The sequence below is a fragment of the Pinus tabuliformis genome, chromosome 4_1, assembly GCF_031772625.1.
Source record: "Pinus tabuliformis cultivar Carrire ecotype Pingquan chromosome 4_1, CPIR1, whole genome shotgun sequence".
Classification (NCBI taxonomy): domain Eukaryota; kingdom Viridiplantae; phylum Streptophyta; class Pinopsida; order Pinales; family Pinaceae; genus Pinus; species Pinus tabuliformis.
In genome coordinates, this window is record NC_142303.1 from 73,207,073 (window position 1) to 73,213,521 (window position 6,449).

At 39.5% G+C, this 6,449-nt stretch overlaps 1 pseudogene; it reads left to right on the forward strand.

Moving 5' to 3' along the window:
• The first annotated feature begins 314 nt into the window (after positions 1-314).
• Positions 315-5,424, forward strand: LOC149174213 (uroporphyrinogen decarboxylase 1, chloroplastic pseudogene; annotated as a pseudogene).
• Positions 5,425-6,449: the final 1,025 nt, after the last annotated feature.

A 6,449-nucleotide genomic window follows, 5' to 3' on the forward strand; every position in this document is an offset into this window, starting at 1 on the left:
AATATCATATTTTGTCATTTTTATTGTTCTCAATTCATTCTTGAGACTAGTTATATCACCAACGTTCTTGATGGTAAACAGCTTGGGAGGGTTTCATACATCTCTTTTGCAAATTCTATATTATATATGTATGGGATTAGATTTTCCTTCGTTCCATATACAATCAAATTCATGGCCAAGATGTTAGTTTCCTTGTATTTTTATTTTCATGCATCATTTGTTGGTTCCTTGACATTTCCTTGAACGAAATCCAAAACTTTATGCTTAGAAAGAATAAGGTCTACCCAGAATCTCAATAGGCATTTGAGGTCACAATGGCTCTTAGTCTGAACTGCGTCGACCAAACCACCAGAGACTCCGCAAGCAAGAAGCTGGAACGTGCACGAACTGCATCGGCTGCTTTCGGTGCGCCAAGAGCAGGGTTTTTTTGTTTTCTGCAGAAGACAGGGCTTACAAGAAGAAAAGATCTGCGCTATTGGCCAGATCTGTTGAATACGGTGTTGCATCAGGCGGAGAAGACAACTGTAAATGCCTCTGAGATCACGCTCTGTGAAGACGCTGTCTCTAGCAAACACGGAGCCCTCAGGACGAAAAATCGTCGATCCTGCCACAGGTATGAAGAAATAATCCGGTTTTTTGCATATCAAAGTGCAGATCTGTATTATTTTGTTGCTGTTCTTGACATCCATAGGCTCAAACATCCGCCATTGAGCCCGGATCGGGCAATATACCCACAGATCCGTGGCAATGAGCATAGATCAAGCCTCGGGCTCGTAGATCCAGACCTGCTAATGGAAGAACGACCCTATTTATGGTCAGATCCGGAAGCTCGCTCACAGCCAGAGCACACAGACCTGATCTCTAAGGCAGATCGACAGCAGAAGGGATATATGCGCGATACCGGGTTAGGCGGATTAGGATCACAGCCAGAACCCAGGCAACAGGTAACATCAACTTGTTTTCATATTTTTATAAAACCCCCTATGGGGAAAACCAATCTAGAGTGGGTACATGCAGAAAGCACCATTATGCAGTTGAAACAACAAATATGGGCACTGATGGGATACCTTGTTCAGATCCAACATTTGGTTAGTGGTAGGTGGTCCCTTCAGGACAGCAAAACCCTGAGAAACTACGATATTAACCCAAAAACAACCATTGCTTTAAACCTCAGGCTAAGAGGAGGTGCTCTGCCCCAAGGTCCAAGGTCCTCAGGAGGAGACAAGGGGAAAAAGACAGCAGCTCAGCATCAGCCCAAGGGAGGCTCCTCTTACAAAAACATCTTACAGGGTAACAGAGATCCAAGGTCCCCTCTAGATCAAGGTGGATACACACCTAGGCCATACATAGTAGATTAGCTAGGGCAAACCCCAGCCCTAAACTTTGATTCTACAGGACTTGAAGATTTCGTCAAGTCATATGAAACACAGGTCCTAATCTGTCGATTTAACAGTTTTTGGCCAAAGCCAATGGATCTATTTCACTGGATCTTCACCAATTGGACCATGGAATGTGATATACATCTATGCTCCAAGAGGTTTTTCATTGTTAAATTCGCATCCACAGAAGTCAGAGATACAATCATCAGTACAGGGCCTTTGTTTTGGGGAACATCGAGTCTTTTTATGACCCCATGGTTTCTAGATTTTGATCCAAACAAAATGACTGTCTCCAAAATGTCGGTCTGGGTCCGCCTATATAACCTTCCTCTTCACTTTTGGAGTGAACGAGTTTTGGAAGGAATTGGGAACAACATAGGGAAATACATCAAAACAGATCTGGAAAGGACTGATGAGAGGATCTACACTTTTGCACGCATTTGTGTGGAAGTAGATCTAAGTAAAGGACTGCCGGAAAGCATAAGGCTGGTATACAAGCAACAAAACTGGCTGCAAGGACTAGACTACGAAAACACTGCTTTCAGATGCAGGAACTGTAGGCTGACAGGACACTTGCAAAGTACATGCCCAGAAGCCAAGAAAGCAAACAGTAAAAAGAAGCAGAAAGGGAAGCAGAGGAAAGGGTGGCAATTCCCCCCTCCTGACTCAGAGGACGATGAATCAGAAGCAGAGGAGGAAGTTACCCCCACAGAGAATACTGAGCATACCCAAGGAAAGGAGACTCAAAAGGAAAACATATCAGCCAACAAGGTTTCACAACTCCATTCAAATCAGGCAGAGAAGACAAGCGAGGATATGAGTATGGGAGGGATCAAACGGCATCACCCCTCAGACACTTCAGACTCAGACAAGGATACAGCTCCACAGAAAGCAGAAACACAGTTAGTCCTAGCTTCGATCGAGCCCACCCAAGGAGAGTGGCGCAAGGTCGAAAAGAAGAAGGGGAGAAAAACATGAGGTGTGAGTCCTCTACTCACCCCCGGGAACCAGTTTTTCTGTCCTTTCCTCCTTTCTTTTTTCTTTTCTCTCATTCTTTCTAAATGCACGGTAGCCTCACTACGTTGCATTGTGTGTGAAAGCACACGAGCCCAATGGGCAACTTCCGGAAATGCTTCAATGCATATGCTTTGTGTAACTTTTCATTTTTTAAATAAAAGATTACCGTTTTTTTCTTGTGGAAAAAAGAATAAGGTCTACCCTCTTCTTCCATGCCCTATAGTTGGAGGCTCCTTCTAGCTTGTTTTTTGTCTTCATTGAGGTTTCCATAGACTTTATAATATCTCCTTCACTTGATATAGATGATCCTATCCTTAATGATCTTATTTTGCTCCTACCTTCTTAACCCTTCTTTCAATAGACCTTCAAGTTTCCTTTTTCTTTCCTCCTTCACCTTAGCTCTGATACCATGTTGGAAGACCAAAACGAAAAAAATATTTTCTTATGCCGATAATTACTTGTAATATTTTTATAATCTTATTAACTTTCTTTGTGTTCTTTTTTATCTTCTTTTCATCAAGAAATCATTAAATCAAAACATGAATATGAACGACACCAGTTGTAGGCACTCAGTCAAGGCTAAAACCCCTCTATAGGGGAAAACCCAATTAAACTCTTCCACTAGTAAATAAAATTGAGATAGACCATGACCTTAGACCTGACCAAAAGACCTTCCTCCACCAATTCAGCCTTCCAAGATGATTCTACAACCTTCAGTAGTTTCTTCTTTTATAGTAGCTTCAACCCAGCAACAATACAGAATTTTGGCCTCCTAGCTTCAGAATTTCGGCCCTACAGTGGCTCTACAACTTTGGCCCTTCTATAGCTCCATAATTTCGCACGTGTGGGTCACAAGAGAGAGAAAAAGGGTCTAGAAACTTATTCGCTATGGTTTTTCTCCGTATTCCTTGAATTTTGCACCCTCTTTTATTATCCAACAACTGTAGATCAAACTTGTTGTGAATGTGTTCCAAATGAGGTCGAGTTATTGCCTTTATAGTGGATTATGCCTCTTAATTAGGCTACTTGTCCAGGTTGAGGACAACTTGGTGGAGGAGACCAAAAATACCTAATTTACATAAAAATAAATCTTTTATTTGATAGATATATCCCAAGAAGGGTCTTTTACATATTGACAAGAACAAAGACTCTTGATATAAACCCTAGAAACCAGGCTTTGACCTATTAATCATTGACCCAAACATGAAACCGATGTTCTAATAAATCAATTTATTTTACAATAAAAAAAAAATTTGGGACATATACTTAAATAAATTTATGAATTATGACCCTAAATGCATTTTTCAAAAACCTAAAGTTATGGGATTGGAAGGAAATGGTGAAAAATGGTTCAAGGAAGAATGAATAAAGAATAGAGCATGGACCGAGTTTCTAAAGAGGTCAAACCAAAATGTCAACTGGACGAAAGGCGTACCGAGGTGGTGGCTCAAGGATCTATGGGAAGATATGGTATATTTTCTTTTAAAATATGTCACGTGTGATGGCAGGTACAACATATTCTTAAAGAAAATATTCTTAAAGAATTAAATATTGATATTCTTGGCCACTTCAGTTTTGATATTATTATCCTCCATTCGAACCTTAATTTCGTATGTTTTAACTAGTTTTGATGAAGGAAATGGCCTAAAACATTGAATTAAAGGTAAAAATATTTTATGAAAAATATATTTTCTTTTTAATTTATAAATGTTTATAAAATGCAATTACTTCATTTACTAATGGGTAAACAATCAATTACAATAATTCTACTAATCAGAGTTATTTAACCAATGCATAATTTCTATAATTTGTCCAAGTTCTACCAGTTTTATGAAGGTCCAGATGACCAAATACAATCCTGACACATGGAAGATGATTAGCATGTTCATCTAATGGAGGAATACATGAATTATTGAGAAAACTTTCGGCAATAATCACATAGGAGATACCTATTCCGCCTTTTCATAATTGTTTGCAAACCCTAGTCAATGAAGTATATCTACTTAGCAATTCTTGTAGATTGTTTGGAAGGTTGTCAAAATTATCTCCTTCTACTGGAAACGTGTCATATGTACCTAGGAATTCAGTGGAGTCATGAAGGATTGAGGAGACTATGCAAGAATCATTATCTTTCTTTTGTATCTTCCTCTGCGCTAGTCTAGGCATGCGATATTTTATGTGCTCACTCTTTTGTTACATCTATGGCTTAGAAACGAGAAGAAAAAAGGTACATGGTTGCTTACAAAAAGGTTGCAGAGAGACACCAATCTTTCCGAGAAAGGTCAAAGACAATTGATCTGATTGTGGAAATCTCTTTGCAGCCTCGGAGAGCCTTCTATTCTGATGGCATTATTATTTTTCATATATACTCACTCCATTGCCAGCTTTTGGAATCTCCTTTGACATTGACGATGTGAAGGGCCTTATAATTCACAATCCAATTCGTTCAGAAAAGGGTTTGAAAGTATTGCATCCTTTTGAACTTGAAAAACTTCAATTTGTTGGGGAGTCCCAGAACATTTTGCGTTCAAATTTAAATATCGTAGTTTGGCAGCACAGCAGTAATGTTGGGCTTTGTGGGACCATCGTGGACCATTGCTACATATATTTTCGAAGGCAGAACAACTCTAACATTCGCACCAATCAAGACAATATGCCTCATATCGTCTGTTATATTAAGGGCTCTTCTTTCCCATCTTACGGAAGAAATATCAGAGTATATTGCTTTTCAAGTCAATTCTGGTGCATAATGTGTACAATTTATTATTCATGGGGTGGAAAACTAACATCAGATCAGGAGGATCATTGGTCCAAGCTGTATATTAAAAATATTGTGGGCACAGTTAAGACCAGGTGCCCTGGTGTACCTTCGGTCATGTACATCAATGGTAATGGTGGGTTGTTGGAGTCCAGGAGAGAAACAGGACTTGATGTCATTAGACTTGAATGCACTGTTGATATACCTTTGTCATCCTTGGGCATTACACCCTCTATCATTTTGTCTCATCCCCGGTGCATCAACGTGTAGCTTGTTTTTCCTTCCACGTTAGTGATGTTTCTAGTGCATATCTTGGTCGGATGTGCGTAATCATATAGAAGCCTTTTGCATTTATTTTGTTGGTCGCATTTGTGAAAGCGTCTGGAGGGAGATTGCAGGATGAAATGCAACTTTGAGGAAGGTCACAAGTGGAAATTGTGACTTGTGAAAGGTCGCATAAGCACAATGCGACTTGAGAAAAGGTCGTGAGTGGAAAGTACGATCTTTGAGAGGTCGCAGGCAGTTAGGTCACATAGTCTCATAATAAATTAGTCTGCACTTTCGAGTTCCATTGATAAGGCTTACCATTGTGATTTTGTGACTTGTGGAGAGGTTTCAAATCAAAAGTGCGGCTTGCTAGAGGTCGCCATGAAGGATGTGACCTGAGGAGATCGCATTTGGAACTGCGACCTATAGAGGTTGAAATCATTTGCAACCAGGTTGCAATCCTTATTCTTTGAACTAGACGCATGAAAAGAATGAAGATTGAATACTAAAACTGTGACTTATGTTGCGTACCCATTTTACAACCAAACAGTTAGTGTGGTATCGATGGCTTTATTTTCGTAAATCACTTTTCACTTGGACATTTTTTATGGAAGAATTGATAGCATATTATGAGAATACAAAGAGAAATACCTTCTTTAGCCAATTGATAAATCTCAAACAAAAGGGTTCAGTTGGGGAGCACATTGCGGACTTCCAAAGATTGAATATAAAGGTAACTATATTCCAAAGGAGCATCTGATGATGTCTTCATAGGGACTTTAAAGGATAAGATCGAACAGGAGGTTTTCCTTTGGGAACCTAAGTGATTAGATAATGCATCCAGGGTGGCAAGAAAAGTTGAAAGAAAATTATGGCAACAAGGAGGTCTACCATTCACAACTATAAATATGGAAGAATTGCCACTCCTAGCCTCCCACAACCTCGAGGAAAAAATAGCAAAAGGGCTTTGTTACAGTGGTGATAGAAAATATGTTAAACGTCATAAGTGTGCTAAGAAGAAATCATTT